We start from the raw sequence: 27,695 nt of genomic DNA, 5'->3' as shown, positions 1-27,695 counted from the left end.
GACTCCTGAGAGTAGGTCATAAAAACATGGTGCTTCCTATCTTCACGCCCCCCTCTCTCTGTGTGATCTTTTACTCCGGGAGAAGGTAGCCGCCATGTCATGAGGACACTCAGCCCAATGGAGAGGCCCATATGGTGAGGAACCGAAGCCTCCTGCCAATGAATAGCCCTTGAGGTCTGCCAACAACTGCGTGAATCACTTACTATAGAATGAAAGAAATGTCAGACATTTTAAAATGCTAAGTCCTAAACCTTTTTTTCCATCTTGAAAGTAGATCCTCCAGCCGCAGGCAAGCCTCCAGATAAGTGCAGCCCTGGCTAGCATCTTGACTGAGGCCCCATGAGAGACTCTGAACCGGAACCACTTGGCTTCCTGACCCACAGAACTGTGGGAGGTAATAAAATGTTTACTGTTTTGAGCTACTGCATTTTAGAGTTGCACCACAGATAACTAATGTCTTACACAGGGTTGGTCTCCTAGCAGGTATCTGTTAAGTATTTGCCAGCCAATTGCTTTGACTGGGAAGAACAGTCTGTCACCCTAGGACATGGGAGAGCTTGGGAAAGGCTATAATTTGGACCTTTTAGGTGGCAAAGAGAATATGAAATGGTGAAGGGCACAGCGTGATAGAATGGTGTATTCGTTTCCTGCTGCTGCAATAACAAATTACCACAAACTTGGGGGATTAAAACAACATAGATTTATTCTAATTCTGGAAGCGAGAAATTGGAAATCAGTTTCACTGGCCTAAAGGCAAGGTGTCAGCAAGGCTGGTTCCTTCTGGAAACTCTAGATGAGAATCCATTTCCTTGCTTTTCAAGCTACCACAGCTGTATTTCTTGCATTTCTTGGCTCGTGGTCACTTTCTCCATCTCTCTCTGCTACTGTCTTCATAGCACCTTCTCTTTTACAAGGACCCTTCTGGTGACATCTGTCCCACACAATAATCCAGAATAAAGTCCCCATCTCAAGATCTGTAATTTAATCACATCTGCAAAGTCCCTTCTGCCATATGAGGTAACATTCACAGGTCCCGGAAATGAAAATATGGACATATTCGCAAGGGGCCGTTATTTAGCCTCCTACCACAAGCAGAAAAGCCTCGCTTCTTGAATCAAGACAGATTGGAATTCAAATCCTCCGATTAATCATTGTGTAATGTTGAACCAATAACATTAAACTGAGGCAAGTTTTTTAAATCTCCGTAACAAAGACAAAACTTCTTAAATGAATACTACATATAAATGCACCTGGCACTTAGTGGTTTTGTGTTTTTTTGGTTATTCGGTTTCTAAATAAATGTTAGCTTTTCTCTGTCTTCATTGTATTGAGTAGCTAGGAAGAAAAAGACCCAGGCCAAGAAGGAAGAGGACTCAGAGGCTGTGAGACTTGTAACTAGTTTTATATGGCACTTATTGTTTACAAGGCAGTTTAATGTCTATTATGTAATTTGATTATTAATCCCATTTTACCAAATGAAGGAAACAGAGGCACAAAGGAGTTAAGTGATTTTACCAAAATCACCCTGCTAGTGTCAGAACTGAGTTTCCCGATGCTAAATCCTAAGTTTTTTCCTTTATATCAAATGTATTTGAGTAGAGTCTGCAAAAAAACGAGAACAGCCACCAAATAAAGGAAAGGAAATGAGAAAAGAAGGCCGACCAAATAGTATATTACTGTGAATCGGTGAAGGAGTAGTGCACAAAAGCTTTTAGAGGACAGAAAGGAAATGCAATCATAAGAAGATAGTGTTCCTCCGAGCAGGTCCAGGCTGGCTCTCAGGGAAGCAGGGAGAGAATGGGACTTACCTTCACCTTGATACGATCCACTCTAATTCCTTTCCTCTCACAAAGAAAGGCACAGAGAAGCAATGTGGAGAGTGCTCTCTGAACTTTGGGAATAAAAAACTTTCTGACGTGGCTAATCAGTTTGGCTTATCCAATGAGACACCATCACAGGAGTCAAAGGCGAATCTGGGGATGATTCTGGGAGGGAACAACATTGGATGGTACCGCTGCATGGCCTGTCTGGCTCCTGAGCGTGATGTGTTCTCCCTCTCATCTGCTAGATGGGGGCCAGACTCAGAAGGTAGGAGAGCTGCTCTGCTGGGGGCCGAGGTTGCAGTGAGGGGAGAAGTGTGTTACTGCCTAGGGTGAGAAATCACATCGATAATAAACACATCGCATATCCCCCTTCCAATTTGCAAAGCACTAATACCCTATATTTTTTTCACTTAGCCTCACAAAATCATGCTCATTTTACAAAAAAAAGAAAAAGGAAATGGATGAAATGAAAGAGCTACTACCATTTATTGAATGTTGAATATGTGCTAATCACTGGACAAGGAAGCTTGTGCCTTTGTGATTAGCACATACAAGGATCATATAAATGTAATCATCTCAATTCCTCTGTGAAGTATGTCTTTTTACCTCCAGAAGGACTTAAGATTCAGAGAGGGTAAGAGGCTTGCCCAAAGACCGCAGCTACCAGGTGACAGATCAGAATTCAAATGCAGGACGGCAAGATGCTTACTAGCAGATCATTTTAAATGAGCATGCCTGGCACGCAGTAAGCACTCCGTAAGTAGTGTCGTCTGCTACCACTGGTGTTCTTAGAAAGGCTCTGGCCCAACCCTATCCTAGAATCATCACTCAATTGCAGGCTTGACACTGGAACCAACTCTTTGCTCTGGAATTAGGTTAAATCATTGCTGGCTTCAGGCCCTTCTCCATTAAAAAACGTACCCATGGAGATAATGAATGCACTGAATTTCTACCAGTCATTACGCCTTGGTGTCAGTCAGAAGGAATGTCCCATAGGAAGGCTAGGACTGGGCATTCCTCTCTACCTATCACATGATTTGATGAGCACAAGGTGCTGTGGTTTGATGTATAGAGTCTGCCTTTCTTAAAGCAGCCCTGATTGTGGCCTGGAGGGGCCTATGTGACATGATTCCCGTGAGGCCAGCCTGGCAGAGGGCAGGATGGCTATCTCTCTACTGTGGCTACAGCTGCCTTTGGAGCTTTCTCAGGAATCCTGGGTGTTCACTGATTGAACAAATGTACACAAACACAGCAGAGCCTGCTCCTGCCAGAAACAGACTCAAAGCTACAGCGACCAGTCCCAGAAAAGTTCCCCCAGGCCAGCTCAACTCCCACCAGCAGGGGTCACACCTGAGCAGCCAGAAGGGTGAGGGGCCCTGAGAGTCTGGCCTACCAACCAGCAAAGCTTTGTATGCTGCGGGTGAGGTCCATACTCAGTCAGCACATGGAAGGGGAACTGGAGGAGAACATTAAGCTGAGAGGAGGTCCTGGTGGGCTGGGGCCAACTCCCCAGGAGCAGAGGAAGCAGCCAGCAGCCTGGATGGGCAGAGGCGAGACCAGGGTAAGCTACACCTCAAATTGTGCCTCTGCAGGTGGCTACCAATGTCACCTTAATGAGGTGTCTCAGACAACCAGAGGCAGCTGTTCACCTGATGGCCCTTCCCGGCTAGTGGCAGGATGCTATGTCACTTCCCCTCGAATGCCACCCCAGTCGGATGGCCAGATAGAAGCTGAAGTAGCCCTGAGTCAGTCCTGGAACCAGAGCCCCCACAGTGGGCACTGAACAAGGCCATGACCCGTCCCAGCTGAAAGAGTAGAGAGGGCCCTTTCCATAGCTATTTGAGTTCTGATTTTTTATTCTTTTCCTCTGGAAGAAGAGTCAAAGGATCTTCCTCAGCAAGGGAGGTGGTAGGAATGAGGGTGAATGTCACAGGCTGGGTTTGGATGCTTTTGTGGTATCTCAGAGCCTGAGCACGAGACATATCTGAAAAAAAAAATCTTGAATAAAACATGGAAAATGAAGTCCACCTTCCAGAGTTTTTCTCATAGCTGGGAGTTGGGGCATCTGTGGCAGCTGACTTCATTTTCCCCTTAGCATCTGAGGTCCTCACAGCAGGCAGACCCAGCTAGACTTTAGATGACTCCATCCACAGGGGAACAGGATTCAAATCGCCTCCTGATAACCTCTGGGGACATTATTTTTCCCCCTTCTGGTTAATTTCTATTTCAATGTTAAGCAGAGACCCTTCTTGCCTCTCGGCTACTATCCCATTTATTAGTTTAATTTAGAAAAGGACTCTTTAAAACATTCCACTGAAATGATTATCCTGGACTGGGAAAGGAGCCCCAGCCACAGTGGGTGGTTTGTGTTGCTCGGAGGCCATGAGGCTGGCACTGGCTCCCCAGTGAGTGATGGGGACACACCCTGTGGCCCGGGGCTAGAGGACAAGGGCTAGAGCACAGTGCCCTGCACCTAGCTCCTTGATGGGTCAGAGCCCAGTTAGGCTGTGTGCAGGGGGAACAAGATGGGTGCACCCACAGATAGGGGGCTGAGGTGGGAGAGGGTAGGCATGGGGGGCTGACCCCAGGCAGGACCAAGACCTGAGCTTACAGGTACAGGGCAATCCCCAGGATGCCTTGCTGCCCTCAGTCTCCAAAGCAGGCGGAAATCCTCACCTGTGCTTAGCATTCCCCTACCTCTGTGGCAAGGAGTCCTGCTCCCTGAGGGTGACTACTTGGTCCCTGGCCCTGACTGCCCCAGGACAAAGTACAGAAAGGTCTGTTGAGAGTCAGCAGGTGAGGTTGGAAGAGGTAGGTTTTGAGGCAGACAGAATGAATCCAATTCAGACCCACCACTCACTGGTTAGGTGACCGCGGGCAAGTGAGTTAATTTCTTTATGACTGACTTTCTTCCTCTGAAAACTGGAGATGATGATAGCTACCTCAAAGTATTTTGTAAGGAGAGTGTATGAGTGCAGGAAGAATGGCCAGTGAGGAGCCTGTCAAGTAGGTGCTCAATAAAAGTCCTTTTCCACTTCCCTTTCCATCTGAGTAGGGCCGGGGGAGAGGGCCCAGAGCTCAGCCTGGCAGATTTGCTGCCAGCCCTATTGGTACCTGATGCTCTTTCTCTGAGTCTCCTACTTGAGGGGACATGATCCCTACTTGAGGGAGACAGAGCCTCAAACCTGAGACAAGGCCAGCCTGAACAGAAGCTGGACAGATGCTAGGTATTCACTGGGCACAACCCCTGGAGGCCATGTAGGGAAGCACCCACAAGCACCCACATTTGCATGGTGTTCTATAAACCTCAAAGCATCTTGGCCTATGTTTCAGCATTTGCCTAATACCACACTTTGAGGTAGATAGAGCAGGTATGCCCTTTATCTTTCTCATTTTACAGATGAGAAACCCAAGGTTTCAGCAGTTTCTATAACTTGCCCAAGGTCACAGAACTAGTGAGATGCAGAGTTGGGGTTCAAACCCACTTCTTCTGGCCTCCAGTTCAGTACCCTTTCCACCACGCCCTGTTAACAAGCATCTTTCCACTGAAGCTTCTCCTGAGGCTGAGGAGGAGATAAGATTCCATTCAAGGTTAACCACAGCCTCTGAGTTGGAAGGACTGGGGTGGGGGCTGACCTATCTGGACTGGATTGTTGATTTAGTGCTAGCTTGACCCCTTCAATTAGCTGCTGGACAGAGCCAGGCCCAGGAGAGATGAACAGCAGGGCTTAATGGAAATGGGGATGCTGGTGATGATATGAACAATCTGAATTATGGTCTCAATTTGCACAGAGCCTGATAGATTTGCAATAATTCCAAACCAGGTCAAGTGTCTGTGTCTCCTCTTTTGCTGATCTCACACAAAGTATCTCCATTTGTCAGGCTCCGACTCCCTCTCTCCCAGAAGCTGCCCGCCCCCTCTTACCCCCTGCTTTTGCAAAGTTTTCTGAGTTCCATCTGCAGTACTCTGACCCGAGGGCACCTCTACAGCTGCGCCCAGAGGGACTGAAGCTGCTACTAGCATGGCACAGTCCTGGGAGCTTTGAGGACACCCACAGAGACAGACGGTGCACACCGAGGTAAGAAAAGGGTCAGCTCTCCATCATCCCGAGGCCTCATGCTGTGGTCATTTTTGTTTGTTTTGAGATGGAGTTTCACTCTCATTGCCCAGGCTGGAGTGCAATGGCATAATCTTGGCTCACTGCAACCTCTGCCTTCTGGGTTCAAGTGATTGTTCTGCCTCAGCCTCCCAAGTAGGTGGGATTACAGGCACCTGTCACCATGCCCGGCTAATTTTTTGTATTTTTAGTAGAGGCGGGGTTTCACCATGTTGGCCAGGCTGGTCTCAAACTCCTGACCTCAGGAAATCCTCCTGCCTCAGCCTCCCAAAGTGTTGGGATTACAGGCGTGAGCCACTGCGCCTGGCCCTGTGATCGTTTTTAAGACAAAGAGATAGCATAATTTGGTATCTTAGGGGATCATCTTGTGTAGGTATAAAATGGCTACAATTAATGGATGCAGAGATACAGTTGCAATATAGTCCTCCTAGTACCAGGAACTAGGACAGCAGAGGCCTGAAGTAGATGCCACACCCTCCTCCAGGCCAAACCAGGGATAACTGACCTATTCCACAGCTCATCAGCATTCTTAGACCTGTGCACTGACATCAGCTACACTGTATGGCACCCTAGGCAAGCCTGTTCATGGTTCTGCTCCTTCCTTCTTAACCCTTGGTATGAATTAATCTATATAGATTGCTAGATAATCCACAATTGTTGGATAAGCATCAACTATATACTTGGCTCTGGGATGGGTGCTTTGGGATAAAGAAGACTTTAAAAAAAAAACTATTACTATCATTTATTGAACACTTATTATATGCCAGGTATTGTGCTAAATACATTACATACATTATCTCTTCCTTTCTCATTTTTTTACCTTAAAAGGTAAGGTCTATTATCATCTCCATTGTATAAAAAAACAGAGGCCCAGAGAAGTTAAGTAACTTGCTAAAGATGACATAACTGATAAGAGGAAGAGATACAATTTGCACTCAAATTTGTCTTGGTCTCAAAATATGCTCCTGACCACTAAGGAAAGATACCATCCCAACCTTAAGGAGCCTGAAATCTAATAGAAAGAAAGAAACATAATACACAAGGAACACAAGGATAATGAAGCAAAACAGCAAAGAAGATGCCACTCTGCGCTGCGTAGATGAGAGACGCTTGGCCTTGAGAGCAATGAGAGAGCAGCATGGGTCAAATCAATGAAGAAACATTTGAGTAAGCCTTGGAATGTGGGAGGACTGAAGCAGGGAAAGATGTATCTAGTGAACAGAGTAGAGCAGAGAGGCCCCAGCAGGAACTTGGGGCATGGGAGGAAGAAAGCCTAGAGAGAACACTTAGAGCCACATTAGGAAGGACCTTGAGTGCCGGGATAAGGAATATAAAATTGGTCTCTTGGACAATGCAGAAGAGCCTTCAGCTGAGAGAACATAGGGGCACGACTGCATCACAGTGTGGGCAGCAAAGAGCTCTTGCCCCACCTGAGACACACAACCTTCCTGGCACTCAACACCTGCACTGAGCAGCCACTGCAGTAATCTATAAGACAGAATGTGGAGACTCGTGAATAAGAGGACCCATTAACAATCCCCACCTTCTGGGTGTCAGAAGGTTAAAACAGAGAAAGACAAGAGAGGAGAGAGAAGGACAGGGTGGGACTAAAAGCAGAAAGATGACATGAGCCAAGTCCTGAACCCCGGGGAAGGCTGGGGGACACCCATGGCCATGAAGCTGTTTGAAAACCTACAGGTGAGATCACCAGAATACACCCTGGGGCCAAACACTCCCAAACTGGGGAGCTGGGGAAACTGCTTTGTATAGCATCGTGACCCAACTCACTCCTGAGCAGTGAGCTCTGTAAGAGCCAAAATACTCACTTCTCGTGGAAGCTAAGATTGGTAGTAGCCAAGCCAGCTGGAGTGTCTGTTCAGCTACCACAAAGGGCAAGGCTGGTGGAAGTGGGAGCTATGTTTTCACAGCTCCAGTTCCCCTCTAGCAGGGCCTGTGGGTGGCAGGGGCGTACTGAACAGCAGGTGTGGCTGGCTGCCCCAGACCGTCAGCCTTGACCGACCCAAACAGGAAATATCATCCATTGGTTCTACAGCAATGGCTGGTGAGCCCCACATGCTATCTGTCCCACCAGACAGAACTGTGCCTTATGGAGAAAGAACAGCTGACATGTTCTCTATGGGAAAGGTACAAGTAGGACCTGGAGGTGGGGTGGGAAGAGATCACAGAACTTAAACTAGCCCCAGCCTAGTAGAGGTCAAGCACTATAGAAAGTCACCTTTAAATCATACCTTGGAGGGATGTGAAAGTCATGGTTGACTTCCTGACAAGAAGAGTTTGGTGAAACTCTTGGAAATCATTAATTCAACACTTTGCAATTGACGAGGTCTTTTACTTACATTATCCCACCTAGTTGCCACTATAACCCTTTGAAGTAGACAAAAGAGATATCACTCTCCGCGTTTTACAAATGAAAAAAAAAAAAAAGTGGAGGATCAGAAAGGGCTATGTCTTGCCCAAGGTTGCGCAGCTCAAGAGTAGGATTGCAGGGATTCATTCCTGGGCTCTTCTCTTCATAGCCCCTGTTTCTTTATTAAACCCTGTTGCCTACTCTACAGTGACTGTCGGATTTGAAGAAGGCAAGACCAATCCTAAAAAATAAGAACCTTAACTGGTCACTCATCTTGCACAGAAATAGTTTGTTTAAACTGTTTAGTTTCATAATGGGTTACCCTGTTATATCCCAGAAAGGAGGAGGTGCACATGAACTGAGGAGAAGGTAAACTGAGATCCATTAAGTCTATTGAATAGGCTGGGTGTTATAATAAATATCTTTCTTTAACATTCATTATTTATTCATCCATACATTCTACAATTACACTCCTGAAAGTTAGGCACTATCCCAGAGGGACACGATGAAAACACAGAAGACATGACCCTGTCCTCATAAAATGTAAATTCTAGTAAAGATTATAGAAAACAAACAACCAAAAAAACCCTTCTGCATTATGCTAATGAAACAAAGAAATAAAAGACTTAAGTAGATAATGGAAAGAGAGTATGTTCTTTAGATACTACAGTTAGAGAAGGCCTCTGTGAGAAGCTCTCATTGGAAAGAAACCATGGAAGATCATTTCAGGCTGATCATCTGGAGCAGTAGGCCACACCCAGAGGAGGAAGAATCTATAGAGTGTTTAAATAAAGTCAGATTCACTGGAACAAACAGAATTGGGAACCCATTCCTAAAGGGGTGAAAGTAAGGACAGATGGCATAGTATTGTATTAGGCAGGGGAAAGAGCTGGGTTTACTCACACTGCATTAAAGGATTTTATACAAGTAGGTGGCATGATCTAACAGATATTTTAGGATGGTCATTTGTATTGCTGTTTGGGGAATACAAGGGGTAAAGTTGAAACAGGAAGCCTAGTTAGAAGAGTATTTCAATCATTCTGTTGGAAAGAGATGGCAGCGTGGATTGGGGAAGGCAGTAGAAAATGGGAAATGAATGCAGAATCTATTTTGGAGGTATAATTGACAGAATTTGCTGTTGGATTAGAAAGGTAGGAGTTAGAGAAAGAAAAGAATCAAGAACAATTTCTAGAGTTCTAATTTAGGTAATTGGATGAGTGGCAGTGACATTTATTGAGACAGAGCAGGCAAGGCAAGAGAGGTTTTGAGTGAAGAGGTGGGAGTGAAGAGTTCTCTTTTGGATGTATTAACTCAAGATGTCAGTGGGACATTCCAGAAGAGATATGAAGTAGATATTTGGATATGGAAGTCTGGAGTTCAGATGATAGGGCTGGGCTGGAGAGACAAATCTGACAATTGTCAGTACCTACATGGCATTTTAAAGTCACAGGAATGAGAATACCTGGAAAGAGAATGTAGAGAAGGAAAAGGAGGTCTCATGATCTAGCTTCTAGGAAGTCCAGCATTTGGAGGAGGAGAACCCAGCAAAGAAAACTAGAAGTGGATCATGGGGTAGAAAAAGAAAGCAAACACAGGAGCCAAGAAGTCACAGCATCCACAAAGAGTTTCATGTTTCAAGAAGGAAATACAAACAACAGTGTCAAATTCTGCTGAGAAGTCAAGAGGAGGACTGATTTGGCCACTGGAAAGTCATCAGTGACCTTTAGAAAAGCAGTTTCAGTAGGGTGTGGAAGCAGCCAGATGGGAATGAATTGAGTTGTAAATATGAGGTATGAGACCAAGACAAACAACTCCCTCCCCTACCCACTAAAAAAAAAAAAAAAGAAAAGAAAGAAAAGGAAACACTGGGTGAATTGCACAGGGTTGAGGGAAGGTTACTATGTTCTTGATGTTTCATAAGTCAGGAGATGCTAGAACATGTTTCTATGATGCAAATGATTCAGTACAGTGGAAGAAATTAATGACACAGTAGAGACAGGGGATAACCAAGAAATACAATCTTTAAGAATGTAGAAGGAGGCAGAACCAGAGCATCTGAGAATTGACTTTTAATAGGGAAGAAATCCTCTCTCCATAATAATAAGAGAGGAGGAGGAAATTGTTGCTGATGCAGGTGGATTTGTAGGATCAGTAGGGAATTAGCATCCAGCAGCTTCTATTTCTTCAGAAAGGATTGAGGTCACCTATGGAGAATGAGTGCTGATAAGGGAATGTGGAATTTGAAGAGGGAGGAAAAGATGTGAAATGATTATGTTGGGAAATGAAGAATAAGTCTATTAGAACACAATAGAGTTGCCAGGCAGCTATGAGTCCCCAACTGAAATGTGTAATCATGAATTAATTTCTTTAAAAAAAAACTTTGTTTTGTGGCTTTCTCCATTAGGGTTCCGCTGCTCAGGAACAGGCATGGAGAAGAAAGTTGCACTTAGAAGCCCAACAGGAGTTTTGCAAGACAAAAGTTTAATGAAAGGAGAGAAGAGCACAGAAACTGAAGGTATTTGTTAAGGAATTGTAATGAAAAACTATAGCATTTGAGCTGGACTCGGAAGGAAGTAAAGCTAAGCAGGTGCTGGTGGAAAATGAGGGATGAGTGGGGTCAAAGGATTAAGGATCTCCAAGAAGGCAAAGATTTGTAAAAGAGGAGGTATCAGTGCAAGAAAGGTAGAACAATTGGTAAGTTGGAAAATGATGTGTTTGAAATTGAGATTTGCAAAGTGGTGTAGTTTCTGTTGCCTGCAAGACAGAGTATGCTCATAGGAATGAGGAGGACCACAGAAAAAAACATGGCTGGACATAAGAAGGTCAAGAAGAAGAGGGGCCAGGGTGTTGAATGGCTCATCCCTCTGCTTAGCTTATGCTTTGTTTAGAGGCAAGTGGAAGATGTGTACATACCTTCACATGAATCCACCATCTTTCCAAGATGTAAGTGCCTCGCTTGAATTAAGAAGCGTCCATATGACCTGTTTCAGCATTACTCAAACTTGTTCTTTATGGCTAAATAACTCTCAGGCATGGTGCTCTTTATGGAGCATCATGAAACATGGACATATTAAACTTAAAATAGCTCAACATAAAATTTTTTTACAATATCAGATACCATCTAAAACTAGATTTTAGCTTCCATAAGTGGGGTATCTAGTGTCAAAGGCTTAAGAGAATGAATTAAGCTAGAGAAATTCTATCCACTCACTGCTTTCTGAGTACTAGGAAAAAGACACCCATCCCCTGTCTTCTCATTCTTCCCTTGAGAATGATGTATATCTGATGCTCTGCCTAAATGGGTCTCCAGGGCTCTGAGAGGAAGGGGAGGGACTCCTGGCCTAGGAGACGGGGGAGTTGAGGGGCTCCACCCCCAGAGACTTGGTAATAAATGGAGCTAGAGCTTCTTCCTCTTGGTGCTCTAGGAAGGGAATCTAAGGAGGGATTCTGAACAACAGGCCAGCCCCATCCACATTTCTAGGTAGATCACATGAGAGCTTCAGGTAATTGCCTCATTTTACCTGGCACATGTTTGCTAGTTTTATTACACAGCTTCTTTCTGTTAACTAGTGGTTTTTAAATATCGTAAAGTAGATCGAGACCATCCTGGCCAACATGGTGAAACCCCGTCTCTACTAAAAATACAAAAATTAGCTGGGTGTGGTGGCGCACACCTGTAGTCCCAGCTACTCAGGAGGCTGAGGCAGGAGAATCGCTTGACCTAGGGAGTCAGAGGTTGCAGTGAGCTGAGATCACGCCACTGCACTCCAGCCTGGGGACAGAGCGAGACCCTGTCTCAAAAAAAAAAAAAAAAGTCTGAAAGTGAGAAACATTTATATGCTTCAGAAAGAGTAAGGAAACAGGGAGCCAGAAAGACCACATCCTCCTCCTGAGATCATCTTAGAGGGTGCTGGGTGGAGGATGACTTCAGTGGACTCATGTCAATCATTTACAGTCTCTTGGTCCACTCCATTGGTTTATCTGAGCTGAACACTCTGAAACATGAAGACGTGAAGCAATTTAAAAAGAAGTCCATTTATTGCACAGATGGACCAAAAAGTAAGATGGAAAAGGCACCAGTCTCCCAGGCTATACTGTCTATTCTGGGCCCCTGAGTAAATAAAAGACTCACACTGACCTGATGTAAGAGGCCGATGGGGACCAGAGAAGCACTTGATCCCACGTGTTCATTCTGACAAGTTTAGACAAGCCTAATACCAGATGAGTCTAGCCACCCAAGCACATGACCTGGGTCTGGGCCTTTTCTATGCCCCTTCCTCAAACTCCAACTATTATTTTACTTCTTGGGATATTCAGTAGACCAAAACATTCATCTGTTGGGTCACATGAGCCACAGAACACTGTTTTGAGCTCACGGTACATGTGGAGCCATTATTTGAACCTTGAACAATGGAAAGGCCTTCACTTCTGTCTTTTCCCAAGGGGGAAAAATGTCTACAGAAAAGATCTCCATACATCGAATGCACAAAGTGAAACATCTTCACTTTGCTCGTCTTAACCACCAAAGTAAGATAATCACAACAATAATTAGAATTTTTAAATATCCTCTACTTAGAGAAGGAAACCCCCAAGATGTAAAATCAGCTGTGGCAGCTATCAGAAAGGGACAAAAAGCAAGCTACCTCCCAGGAGTCTTTAAAAAAGGAAAGCCATCTGAAAGGGTGCTTCACTAGCAGGAGGCTTCTTGGCAATAATAGTGATGATAATTTGTGGGATGTATATACCCGAGACTTAGGAAAAGTAGCAGATAGCAAACCTAAAAAGAAATGTCTTCCTCAACCCTCACAAAAAGAAGATTATTACCATTTGATGATTCTCATTGTCTAAATGCTCCTTAAGGGAGCCAAGGGAATTGAATGTCTAAAACTTGAAAAAAGGGTTAGAAATCTAGAAAAAGCTTAGACAGTGATGAGAGTTGGGATAAATGGGGAAGGGGCTCTTTGTCCGCCCTAGTGGATCAGAGCTCACTGCTGTTATGAGAAAGAAAGAGAAGATCATCTTCCTTGTAACTTTACTTGTGGGTTTCCGGCTTCTTGTCTCACTTTGCCTGAAATCCTTCTCTGTACCCTTTCCAGTATTCCAGTACAGGCACCTTTAAAGATGCCACTGATTTTACCATAAGATGAGAGTATTACAGTCATGTTCAGGTTGTACAGGTTTAGTTGTATCTGCCTCACTTTCTGCTCAGCCCTCCGGTTTGGGCTTTAAATTGACTGACAATGGGACTCATACACATTGTGAGAGTATAAACCAGCACAGGCTTTTTAGAGGGTACCTTGGCAGCAAGTATTTTTTTAAAAAACCTCTACATGAGTGCATTCGCTTGGACCCAGCAAGTCCTGTTCTAGGAATTCATCCTAGGGAAGCGATTAGACACGTACCAAAAGATTACACAGCTAGGATGTTTGGCTCAGCACTGTTTACAATCATGAAAACTGGGGAAAAGATTCAATGTCCAGCAATAGGGAGTTGGTCAAATACTGTGACACAGTCAAAATGTGAACCCCTAAAAATAATGATGTAGAGAAGTATTTACTAACTTAGACATTGATACGCAATGTATTTTAAATGGAAAAAGAAGACCGCAAATATTATTCAAAACCATACTATTTTTGTAAAATCTACATATATGAATAAAAAAGATAAACACCAAGGTATGTATTAGTGGAATGGTGAGTTATTAATGTTTTGAAAGAAACCAAAATATTTCTCTCTAAAATGCTGGAGACTATTGAGCTAAAAAAGATTGAAATGCAGGGCATGCTTTGCTCCTCCTCTCTGCCTTCCGCACCCACAGGTAGGCCCCTTCCTTACATTTGCTTATCAGCTCAGAAGCAGAGCTCAGAGACAGCAGCCGCCAGAGGATCTGGGAGCTGACTTTACTCTTACTGTAAATCTACCTTCCCACATTTTCCTGCCTTTTGGAAGCCTGAAGATACTCTCCTCTTTGTCTTGTCATTGAATAGAATTTATGGCTCTTTGTTAAAATACTATTTAAGCAAGGCCTCTAAAGCCGCTGCCTTGAGAGAGAAAAAGAGTTTTGAACTGAGGCCTCTTCTGTGTGATGGGTACAGCACATGTTAATAAACTTCTGCTTGTTTTTCTTTTGTTAGTCTGACTTTTGTTTTCAGGAGTGTATCTCAACTTAGAACCAAAAAAGATAAAGAAAAGAAATGTTTTCTCCCCTACAGTTTATAGTTTCTGTTTCCTGCTTTATCTGTATTTTCTAATTTTTTATAGTGAACAAGTATTGCTTTTGTAGTAAAGAAATCATCTTAATTAGGCTTTCCTTAAAAAATTAACAATACATTTCTAAGGCAAAATGTATCCCTTCCTCCCTCTCATTGCCATTTTCCCTCATAGGAGCAACATCTATTACTAGTTTCTTGGATAACTTCAATGACACTGTGCATGTGATAAGGACAGAAGGCAGAGAAATTCTAGGCAGAAAAGGGCAAGTCCCCAACAAAACCCCACCCTCAAGCCTGAAACCATGGCCCAAAGTGAGAACTGACATCCCTGTTTTCGTGCTCGAATGTTGCCTTTTCCTAAATCACCCATGGTCCACTCCGCCACCCAATCCTGTGCCTATAAAAACTTCAGACTCAGCTGGCAGAGAGGAGAAGCAGCTGGACACTGGGGACTATGGCTGGGCATTAGAGAGAAGCAGCTTGACTGCAGAGGGACAGCTTGATGGCGTAACTGTGGAGAAGAATCTGGCTGAAGATGGCTGGAGCTCAGGAGAAGATTTCCTTCCCACCCCACCCCCTTTTCAGCTCCCCTTCTAGCTGAGAGCCACTTTCATCAGCAATAAAATCCCCCACATTTACCATCCTTCAATTCGTTTGTGCAACCTCATTTTTCCTGGACATTGGAAGAGCTCAGAAGCCAAGTGTGCAAATACAAAAGGGCCAACTGAGCTGTTAACACTTAAGCTGTCCGTGGATGGCAGAGCTAAAAGAGCACTGTAACATGCCCTCTGGGGACTTAGGGGTCATGAACACCCCACTAGATGCTGCTGCTGGGACCGCACAGAGTTTGCTCCTGCCAGTGCCCAAAAACACTCTCCCCCAAGCTCCTGCACCTGCTCATCTGCATGCTCCCTCCCACGAGGGGTGGAACACAGTGTGTCTGGGTGAGTGGAGTTCACCCCTGCCAGTGTGGCAGTAGCCTGCTGGTTCCAGTGCTTGTGCACTCTAGTTCCCACCTTGTTCACTCATGCACTCCCTCCCACGAGGAGTTGAATGCTGCAGGCTAAGTACACAAGGTACCCCTGTCACAAGTCTTGCAAAGGGGTCAGGGAAATATCCTGCACCACCTGTACACATAAGTGAAAAAAAAATTTATTTTTCAAAACCATATTAAATTAAACCTTAAATCAGAGAGTCAGGAAGGGCTGGTTGTTGTGAAAGGAAATGTATCCTGGGGTACTTTTCAACTGCCTCTGACAAGTGGGGCTGGTACCAGGCTGAAGTGAGCAAGGCACTTGACTTGGGCACAAAATGTAAGAGGGTGCCAAATACTCAGTAATCAAGGCAAAGAATATGCTAATACAATATTTTAAGAGTCAAAATCAATGCAAGTACTTTATGAAGAACAAAATCAAGACAGGACCAGATTACTGTCATTTATTTTCCCTTTCACCTCAGGCTTCAATATGGCTCCATGTGGCACTATCACTGTCAGTGGCAAGAAATCAAGTGATAAGAAGAGAGAGTGTTGGGGGTGGGGCAGGGAGAGAAAGGGATCTGACCTACACTGACTGTTCACTCTGTGTCAGGACTGTGGTTGACACTTTCTAAACGTTATTGATAGCAGGTTGAACCCATCTATCCCACTCATGATGGTTCCCTCTGGATGGAGGAAGCTCTCCAGAGTAACACTCTGACCTTCTCTCCTCTATCCCTAACCCTTCCACAAGGAGATGGAGTCAGTTACCTGACTGGTGGGTGAGTTTGGGAGAAGAATTGTGCATATACAACCCCGCCCCTTCCTCCCTCTTCCTGGTGGGATGTTTCTGCCTACAGAAATATTCAGGAGCCACCTTGAGTCAACAATGACCTCACTTTCTTGGGGAATTGGCTCCCTCTGTCTAGAGGGAAGGCCCCTTTCAGCCATGTTCATACTGTATACACTTGACCTTCTGGTCATAGCACATTAGACCAGGGTGGAAACCTGACCAAGCTAGACCAACTAGAGTCTCTCTTTATGGACTCTGGAATTATGATCTAAAAAGAGCTAATTTGGTATGTGTGGAATTAGGCCAAAGAGAGATGCAGTTCAGTCTGTGGCTGGCTAAGCTTTCAACAATGAATCTAGGAGCTGGGAGATAGCCACATTTCACTCACTGTGGGGCAGGAGGTGGTCACTGATAAGGTGGTCTGCAACAAAGCAGACATGAAGATGGAGACAAGAAACAGTGGCAGGGTCCCTGTGATTCCCAGGTCCTGATTCCAGACCCTTCAGAAGCTGTGTTCCCGCCGTTGGCCTCCATGAGATGCTCCTGTGTACCTAAAATAAGGTTCCTTTTCCAAGCATAAGCTGGCTCAAATTGGTGTCTGTTACTTGTGCCTGAAGAGTCCTGACCACTACAATCATCTGTGTTAATATCATCGTTATTATTCTCACCCACAGTCATTTCATGCAAGATCCCCCAGACTCATTAGTCTGCTAGATTGCTCTCCTGTGCTCTTTCATTACACTCCATAGAGTTTTTTATCCTTTGGATGACTTAATTCCTCCCCCTACCACTGACTCTTGTTGGTCAACTGGCTGGGGCTGGCATCATGAACAGCAAAATAATTTTTCAAGACAGTTGTGGGTAAAGAAAGGCAGATTTATTAAAGAAAGTACAAAGATAACGTTGTAAGAAAGCAGTGGGCAGCACAGCGGAGAAGGGACTGTCTGCCAAGAGGCAGTGGCTGGAGGGAAATTTTATAGGGTCATGCTGGAGGGTCTACATGCAGACAAAGTCATGCTGCTGGGGCTACATGCTGAGCAAAGTATTTGAGAACAGGATGTGGGGCTAGCAGGTTGTTTGTGATTAACAGTCTCTCAGAACAATTGTTCTTCCCTACCTGGGGCCCCTTCCTTTTTGTTGCTTACTTATCAGTACCCATCACTGACACCACCCTGTTATTCTTTTCCCTTATAAATACCACCCCCTGTGAATAAGTAGAATTGTTTTGCATCATTTACTTTCAAGATGTATTAGTCAGTGTAAGCAACACCAGCTACTATAAAAACCAACCCAAAATCTCGGTGGCTTAACACAATAAAAGTTTGTTTCTCACTCACACAAAGTCCAGTGTTCTTGTTCAGGCACCTGTTCTAGTAGGTTCTTGTCCAAATGGTGACTCAGAGATCTGCAATTCTTCCATTGTGTGACGACTCCATCTTCTAGGTCCCCATAGCCCTTCACTTGGCTTCTTCCACTTGGCTGGGGATCAGGAAAGAGCACAGAGGATCACACAAGATGTTTTGTAACTAGACAAGTCTAGAAGTGGTGCACATCATTTATAGTCAAAACCCATTTGCCAGAGTTCAGCCAAGTGGTTCACCTAGATGGAAGAGGAGTTGTGAGATATAGTTTAATTGCATGTCTCAGAAGGCAAGAAGAGTAGGTTCTCTACCACAGGAAAAGGAATAATGTCTAGCTCTAGAGTAAAATAACTACTAGTTCTATGACCCTCATAAAGTCATAACCTCTCATTTTTCCTACCTTCTAATGTTAAGAGTTATACATCACTCATTCAAAGTGTATTCTTTGGAACCCAAGGTTTCAAAAGAGATGTCCCAGAGGCAGTGGTGTGCTGGACCCAGCTGATACTAGCTCCTAAAAGCCAGTTGCTCAATTTTTGAAAATTTTGCTTTCCTGTTCTTAATTGAAGTCATTATAAAAAATTAAATTACATGCATATAAACGTATAATTAAATTATATTAAAAACAAAGGTAGTAAGTATTCAGAATTTACCACTCAATTAATTTACTACATCAAATTCTTAATACCCTTGAGGTTGTTTACAGCAATTGTAGGTTTGGTGAAATAACTGTATAATGGTGCATATAATTCTGAGCAGCAGTCCCAACTCTACCTTCAGTCTTGCCACATCAGTAGCTTAAAGCAGTGGAAATATTCACACCACAGAAATCTGAAAATGCGACAAATCAGGGCTCCCCAACCCCAGAGCCAGTTGTTAAATATTTACTAGCAAACCAGAGCCCAAGGCCAAAGATGGTGTGATGGTTGGGGGGTAGTGGAGTTGGGCGGGGGGAGGGAAGCCCTAAAAAGAGACCACAGAACTAGAAATGCCCCCAGGGCCATTCCACCACCCCACCCCCATCCACTTCAATCACAGCAGGATGTGGTTTTGTTAGTTTTATATCCTGGGCTTCCATGTGAGCTTTTGTTTAATAAGGGACTTCTCCTGCTTTAAAAGAAAAATATTTTCAAACTCCTGCATTACAAGATTTATAAGGCCCCTTCTCACCTATTCGTTTTTTCCTTCATGCATTTCATTTAACATTTACTGATGCTTACATTTTATGGTGTAGACAGGGCAACAGCTTGTTTGGTCAATTTTGATATTAGTTAATGTTCTACCCTCTTCCCAAGAAAAGGGAAAGAAAGTAGAATTACCATGGATTGAGTTCTGTAGTTTAGGTGCTATCATTATCATCATCATTCTCGTCTTTCATGACTAGCATTTAGATGCTAGTCATTCTCATCACACCCACAGAAAAGGAAAACGAGATTGAGAAAGTTCAGAGACCCGGCCAAGGTACACACAGGGAGCAAGTCGCACATCTTCCCCATGCCTCCTCCTGCACTCCTCACTAGACCTCAGACATTACTTCAGCAAACATTTGAGCATTTTCCATGTGCCTGACACTGTTCTAGGTGCTCGATGTACATGGGTGAATTCCTAAAGAGGAACACATCCAAATCAAATCAAGGAAGGAGAATAGGGTCTGGAAGGCAGGAAACCTAAGCATTTCCTAGAACTCAATGGAAACACTTCAGCTATGACAGGAAATATCCTCTTCATTTACATAGGACATACACCAAGTAACCAATGGAAACCTATAGAGGGTTTTTAAACCCCCAAAAAATCCGTAACGGGGCTCTTGAGCCCCTATGCTCAGGCCCACTCCCACCCTGAGGAGCATACTTTCATTTTCAGTAAATCTCTGCTTTTGTTGCTTCATTCTTTCCTTGCTTTGTGTGTTTTGCCCAATTCTTTGTTCAAGATGCCAAGAACCTGGACACTCTCCACTGGTAACAAAATGTTAGTGTGGATTTGTTGGGATTAGACCAAGGAAAGCATCCTTTTTTTAGTTCCGGCTTAGCCTCAGCCAACCAAACAGCTGTGTCTCAAGCTAATTTGATCCTCTCTTTCATTCCTTTGGAACCACACCCCCATTGACTTCCACACTGAGTGCAGAAGAAAGCAGGACAGAAGAGGATGCATCAGAATGAGGCATGAACTTGTGAAAAAGTCATCATTAATAATAAAGTATGCACAGCATTTTGCTAACTCTCTGCACAAATCGATAGTCTCAATGTCTTCCCAGCCTGCTGAATTTTCCTAACTCCTTCCAGGCTGCAGATGTGGGCAAACTGCCATACTGTAAACCTTCTCTCTCCTCTGGGTCTCATTTGCTCTCTGACCAGAACCTAGTAAGGCCTTATCCCAACTGAGAAGGGCTAGCTGATGACTGTCACTTGGGATTTGCTAAATCAGATGGTTTTTTTAAAAAATTGCATTGAGTTCCTTTGGTCTGTGATAATGCAAGAAAGCACAAATCAAGAGTTTCTATTCCCATGTTCTAAGTAGCTGGAGCTGGGTAGCAGTTGTCAGTGTCTGCTGGGTGTGCAGAGCTGTGTAAGCCCCTGCAAAGAGAGAGACAGAAAAGATCCAAATGTCATGTGAGGACTGGGTGAGGAACCCAGACTACTAGCTCCCTCTCCAATGCTCTTTACCAGATTGCTCATCACTTCCGATTGTGGTCGGCAACAGTTGCAGGGCTCCGCTCTGTCACACTCCTCCCAGTAGGGAAAGGCCCTGAGCGTTCTGCTGTGCATCCCCTCGGAGCCTCCAGCCAGCTCCAGACGCTTCACCAATCTTTGCTGCTTTCACCCACTTTCTCCCCTACCAACATTCACTCTGATTTGAGGGCTCCTGAAAGTCAAGACAGGATAGAGGGTGTGGCTCTGCCCTCCAGGTATTCCAAGATACTTGGGTAACCGTCGTTACATCTTTAGGAGTGTGAAGTTTAGTTATGAATTCATCCACACATACCTGCCCACTTTATCCCCTTCTCTTCTCCCGGGCTCCTGAGACTTAAACAAAGCTCTCTGTTCCTAGGACAGGTGACTTGGCAGAAACACACACCCTGTGAGTTCTTTTGAGGAAGGCAATGGAGAGTAAGAGGGTATTAGTCAGTGTTCTACAGAGAAACAGACCAATAGGGTATAGATATAGAGAGAGATTTATTTTAAGGAATTGACTCACACAATTCAGGTGGCTATAAAGTCCAAAGTTGTAGGACTTGTTAGCAGCCTGAAGACATAGATAAAAGCTGATGTTGCAGCCTGAGCCTGAATTCCTCCAGGCAGCAGCAGGTTGGAACCTCAGGAAGGGTTTCTGTGTTGCAATCTTAAGACCAAATTGCTTCCTCTTCCAGAAGCCTCAGTCTTTGCTCTTAAGGCCTGTCAGCTGATGAGATGACACCCATCCACATTGTGGAAGACAATCTGCTTTATTCAAAGTCTGCTGATTTAAATGTTACTCACATCTGAAAACTTCCCTCACAGCAATATCTAGACTGGTGTTTGACTATACAACTGAGCTTAGTCAAGTTGACACATAAAATTGACCATCACAAAAGTGTTCTCACTTCAGAGGCCCTCTGCCCTCTAGCCCTTATAGTGGAGTAAAATGGATTTCTCCACCCTAGAATTTGGAAGAAGGGATTTAGAAACAATACCCTTAATTATCATGAAATATAAAGGAGCTTTGCCATGTAATGCAAAACAGGAGGAAGAAAATTTTCACAAGAAATAAAGATGAAATTAAGTTGCTAAGAAGAATATAATTTCCCAAGTGAAGGTTGTGGAAGGAAGTTAATCCCTATTGTAGGGAGACGTGTTTAACTTAGAAGACATTAGCAGGGAAGAACAAGCCATTATTCAAAATGGACCTTCTTCTCCCAACACTGCCACCACAACCACGTTACTCCCATTCGTGGGCCCAGAATTCACCCTTCCTTCCCCATCTACCTGTGGAACCAGTAGCTACTGAGGCCAGGGTCCATCCTTCCCATACAGAGCCAGTAGACAGCAGACCAAAGGGAAAAGCTACTAACCTGCAGTGTACACTGTGTGGACTCACTCAGAATCCCAGACTTGGCATCAACATTATTTTAAGCTGAAGATATTTGAGATTCAACAGATAGAGAAAGATGACTTCTCAGAGCTTCCCTTATCTGACTCAACAGAGATACTTCTGAGAAATGAGAACTGCCATAAATTCCCTCTTTGGGGCAAGTCTATTCCCAGGAGAGAAACCAAGAATAAATCTACCATAAATCTCCTCTCCGGGGGAGTTGTATGGCCATAAAGAAGACAGAGAGACCACGACACCTGCATAAACATTATCTTAAACTTTACCTCCTATTTGTTCTCCTAAAAACCCATTTGTCTTTCCTAAAGAAACCTATTTGTCCTTCCCATAGAAGCCTTTGCTCTCCCTACCTTTTCTCCTAAATTAGGTATATAAGCTCCAAATTCTAACCATCCCTTTGAGTTACACATCACTGAGTACTCATCACTGAGTGTCCATGTGTACACATTTTGTGTGCATAAATAAGCTCTTTCTTTTCTCTTGCTGATCTGTCTTTTGTCAGTTTAATTTGCCCATCCCCAGGTACAGGACATAAGAGTGTATAGAAAAAGCTTTTCCTTCCCTGCAATACCAAGACTGAAACCTACCCAAAGAAAAGGAAGCGCTAAATGAACATGGGCTTTGCTCTTTCTTTAGGAACAGGTAATGTCTAGGGAGAAAAATAACTGGAAGCAGTACATCAGAGGAAGAAAGGATTAAAAGAAAATAGGGAGGAAAGGAGTAACATTGTGGTCAAGGCTGGAAATCCACCGAAGGCCCAGCAGCGTCGGTGTGGAAGATCCCAGAGAGCTTGGCAGCAAGGCTTTGCTCTAAGTGTGGAAATGAGGGAGGTAGACAATTGACCAGGGTAATAACACTTGATTCCTGAGTAAAAATCTTCTTAATCCATCTTACTGATCCAGTAGATGTACCCTTTAGGAAAAATAGGTGAGGAAATACTTGCAACAGGCAGGAGAGAGAGGATGCCCTCCTTCCCAGCAGAATGGCAGCTCCACTGGTCAGAGAAGCAGCAGCCTGTACCAAATAGCTCAGCTGAAGAAATAGTAAAGCTTGTTGCCCAACCTTTTCCTCCACAGAGGTAGGGGCCAGACGCAGATATTGAAGGACAGAGACAAATGGAGACCACCATATGGGTTACAATCTAACTAGCCAATGGCAGTGACCAAGAGAATTTTGTATCAGTCGGGATTCTAACAGAAAACACATAGCACACTCAAATTAGGACTACTTGAGGAGGCTTTAATGAAAGACTGTTTACAGAAATGTAGGCAGGGCATGGGGGGAAAGGGAGAATGCATTAATCCAGAGGAATAAAGGAAGGGGCAGTGACCAGAACCCAAAAGAAATAAGCTTGCAGAGAGGGCTTCCTTGAGAGGCGCAGTGATCAAGGAAGACCACCAGCCCAAGGCAAGTCTGCAGGAAAGAGGCCAGGGGAATAAATGCCCTGACCCTACATGCCCCTTTTCCTCCAGTTGACCACCTGCACTCCTCCTTGGCCAAACTCGACAGAAATCTAGAATTCAAGGAACCATTGCTGTGATCCATCAAGTCAGCCCCAGGAAAGAGAGTAGAGCTGAGAAGGCTGGAGAGAGAATCTGGAGGAGCAAACGGAAAATACCTGACTGGGTACCAACATCCAGGAGAGGGTCCCTGTGTGTCAAGGATCCTCAGAGGGACAACTAATGCATAACAACAGATAATGGGTCCACACTCCTTTCTGCCTCCTCCTGATCGCAAAACCCACTACACACATGTAAATGCACCACACACACACGCCCACTACACACAGATATATATATATATAGATACACATCCACACACATAGGGATACACATACATAGGGATACACATACACACATACATACATGCACACATTGCACATGTGCACAATGCAACATACATGCATGTACACATATAAGCACGCATACATATGTGAACACATGCACACACACATACCCACACTTAATCATAGTCTGCACACGGTATCACTGCACACTGCTCAGGCTCCTCCAGATCAGTCAGAAATTATAGGAGATAAAACCAACAGAATTTAAACAAAGACAAGAAAGACCTGGAATGATGTGCAGACTTGTCTAATTATTGCTATTTTTAGAACACATACTGCAAGTGGTAGAAAAGAATGGGGGTGGGGGGTGCTGACCAAAGAGATTGCTTCATTATTGGAAACAGAAGATAAGTAGGCTGAAGAGGGTGATTGGAAAGTTGAGAACAGGGAGGCAGTTCTTCCCCTCTCCCCTCCACCCCCATGTCTCCCTCTCCCATTCCAGGAGCTGAGCACTAGGAGAAAGAAGGGCACATGAGACCAGATGATGGAAGCTGACCTGGCTTTCCACTCTGGCTACAGACTTTCTGGATGTGTGACCTCGAATATGTTCCTGAGGGCCACCTCTAGCCTATAAGGTGTCTTTGTGCAAATAGAAGGGACCCCTTTGCACAAGTAAATAAGAGAATATTCTGGTTGGATGCAGCACCTCATAGTTCCTGATCTGGCAAACAGTGCATGGCTGAATTTCCACCCTCCCAACAGTACATTTGTGCAGCATCCCAGCTACCCAACCACATGCAGCAAGCAGGTGTCACTTCACATCTGTAGACCCCTGCTTGTCCTCTCCATAAGTGAAGATAATATCTGCAAAACAGGGAGATCCGACACAGGAGACAAAATGCAAGGCGAGAACCAATAATTAAAAAAAAGAAAAAGTCATTCAAGGTCTTAGGGTGCAGGCCACCCAGGACAAAGACTGGGAGGAGCATGGGTTCTCTGCCACATGTGAGGGGGCAGTGAAGACCAATTCTGATTGATATCTTAGAGTAGGAAGTTGGAGGATTTAGGGATACCCAGTGACTGAATTCTAGGTTACATCATCGATATCATTAATTTCTTGACATAGAAGCTGACCAGCTCTCAGCATTTCGTAATCATTGCAGAGTGCAAGCTAGGGGCTCTGGGGCTCCAGCCCTGCCAGTCTGTAATTGATGTAGGTTAACTCTATTCTCCAGTTTCCTCATCTGTAGAATCAGGTAACTGATGTACCTCTTTCACAGAGGAATTACAAAAATAAAACAGAATAATATCTGTGAAAATGTTTTGTGACTCATGTGGGATCATTTGGATTCTCCTTGTTGCTGGTTGACAAAATGTTATCTTCGATGATCCCTGGGCTTTGTTCCAGCCTCCACCTGGGGTCACTTGCCCAACTTGTTAGGAGCTTCACTATCAGCTCAGGAGGTAGGTTTCCAATGTCTTCTGCATGTGATCCAGGAAAAAGAAGGCTTGTGTTCCAGCAGAAAAACTTCAGGTTAGACTTAAGGAAGAACTTCCAGACATTGAATCAGGTGAGTAAACAAGAAAGTGAACTTTGTACTGGGAGGGAGGGAAAAGGTCTTTCAAAACAGGATTGAACCCCTCATCTATTGAGAGTGATTTAGAAGTATGTTTGGATTGACTCCTGGGACACTCTGAGCCATGGAGATAAGAGCTGTACTTATGAGCCCCTTCTAGGCTCCTTTCCAGGCTCCAGAGGTTAATGTTTCCATTTAAATGGAAATTGAGTGCAAAATTATTAGCAACTGTTCAAAAAGAACCAAATTACAAGAGGCTGTTCTTTGTACAGTACAAACAGAGCTGCTGCTGGTGTCCTGTACCTTAAATACAAAGGTGAGTCCTGCTGAAGGTGACTCCTCTACCCTCAGAGGAGCTGAACCCCTGGAAATAGTTCATTTGGAACACAGACTGGGAAGCCAGAAAGCTCCCCTCTGGCCTCGGATTCTAGTAAGCCCCAAAGGAGGGTCAGATGCAGAAGTTCCAAGAACATCTGCAGAATATGGGTCACATCGATTCTCACGTCACCGTCATCGCCTCGCACATAAAATCAATCCTCATTACTCACCAATTCCATATTTGCAAATTCACCTCCTCGCTTAAATTTATGTATAACCCCAAAATCAATGCCCGAAGCACTTTTTGCGGTCATTTGCAAGCATGCACAGAGCAGTGACAATTTTGAGAAGCCTGATGTGCACATTCCCAGGTAAGATGGAGCAAGGGGATGCTCTGCCTTCTCATTTCAGCTCTCATACTATAAACAAATGTCCTTTTTTATTTTTGAGACAGGGTCTGGTTCTGTCATCCAGGCTAGAGTACAGTGGTGGCACAATCATGGCTCACTGCAGCCTTAACCTCCTGGGCTCAAGCCATCCTCCCACCTCAGCATCCTGAATAACTAGGACTATAGGCATGCACCACCACACCTCACTAATTGTTTAATTTTTTGTAGAAACAAAGTCTCACTGTGTTGTCCAGGCTGGTCCCGAAGTCCTGGGCTCAAGCAATCCACCCACCTCAGCTCTCCAAAGTGCTGGGGTTACAGATGTGAGCTACCACACTCACCTAACAAGTATCTTTTTCATGATCTATTTAGTCCTTTTTTTTTTTTTTTTTTTTTTTTTTTTTGGTCATTCTACTATGTAAAATGGCCACCAAGTGTAATGTTAAAGCACTTTCTAGAATTCCTATGTGCAGGAAGGCTGTGAAGTGCCTTAGGGAGAATATATGTGTGTTAGGTAAACTTCACTCAGGCATGAGTTCTAGTGCTATTGGCCATGAGTTCAATGTTAATGAATCAACAATGCATACCAAATAAGGTGACTTTAAACAGAAACACACACAAGACAAGGTTATGTATGGATCAGTTGAGGAACATGTGACCAGAGGCTCACAGGTCTGCACTTCCCCTAGAAACAATGGTTCATTATTGGCTAATTCAACATTAGCAGAAACATCACAGAACACAACTCCTGCAAATAACAAGAATCGACTATTGTAGGTGTTCAATCAATGATAACTATGAGTTCTTCACAGGGTTATCTCTGAGCTCGAATGTAGAGGTGCTGTTTCAACCCCTTGCCAGCAAGTTTAAAGGATCTTCTCACCCAAAAAAAAAATGCCTTGCTTCTACAGCCCAATTTTTCCCATGCTCAGATCTGCACATCCCAGTATAAAGTATAAGGCCCAACAGGACTGAGAAGGGGTTATTTCTAGAAGATTCCATGATTCATAGCCATGGTGGAGTCCTCTCATCTGAAACAGCAGAGGCTTCCCAAAACCCAAATAGTCAGAGCATAAAACTTCAAGAATCCAAAGCTTAAAAACTCAGGAAGAGTAGGGTCACCCAAATCAAAAAGGACGGGAGCTGGCAAAGTCTAGCTCTCAGTGAGCCAGGAGCCAAGACCCAGCCTGGGACAGTGAGGCCAAGAACAGGCGAGGAGACCACCAACAGCAAGAGCTTGGGGAGAGGGCCAATAAACTGGTTGGTGTTGGGGCTTGCATTCATGAGCCCTTTGTGGAGGTGGTGGGAGAGGGGAAGCCCCCTGAAAGGAGGTAGAACAAAAGTTGGCCTTCTCAATAAATGCAATGTGTTCATATAAATGCCATCAGAGAAGGTGGCCAAGGCAACCCAAGGCCATAAGAGAGTGCTTAAACTCCAGACAGGGAGAGGCAGAGGAAGAAAAAAGTACTTCCAGCTCTCAGCTTCTCTGAGCAATTTGCTCTTACCCCCCAACACTCAAGCCCCCCTCACTAAAACAAGAGCCCTGGGTTTCATTGGACCCACCTTCTCTAAAAGGCGATTTAGCAGCTATTTATTGTTGATCAAGTTTGTCCCTTGGGAGGCCTCACCCTTTACAAAACCTCAAGCTATTTATCAAAGCCTTCCTGCTGAGCTTATAGAATACTCTTCTTGATATGTTTGTTGGCCATTTGTATATCTTCTGAAAATCACACATCACTAATTATCAGGGCAATGCAAATCAAAACCACAAGGCAATACCACCTTACTCCTTCAAGAATGGCCATCATCAGCCAGGCGCAGTGTCTCATGCCTATAATCCCAGCACTTTGGGAGGCCAAGGCAGGTGGATCACAAGGTCAGGAGATCG

At 44.3% G+C, this 27,695-nt stretch overlaps 1 long non-coding RNA gene across 1 annotated transcript; it reads left to right on the top strand.

Annotated features, from left to right (window-relative positions):
* Positions 1–3,258: 3,258 nt before the first annotated feature.
* On the top strand, positions 3,259–24,842 carry LOC100977599 (uncharacterized). The gene is made up of 4 exons (XR_008954610.2): positions 3,259–3,384; positions 5,706–5,902; positions 10,714–10,824; positions 23,210–24,842. It is a non-coding gene; the product is annotated as an uncharacterized LOC100977599 (long non-coding RNA).
* The last annotated feature ends 2,853 nt before the right edge of the window (positions 24,843–27,695 follow it).

The sequence above is a fragment of the Pan paniscus genome, chromosome 9 (assembly GCF_029289425.2).
Source record: "Pan paniscus chromosome 9, NHGRI_mPanPan1-v2.0_pri, whole genome shotgun sequence".
NCBI lineage: Eukaryota > Metazoa > Chordata > Mammalia > Primates > Hominidae > Pan > Pan paniscus.
This window is presented reverse-complemented; position numbering and strand designations above follow the sequence as displayed.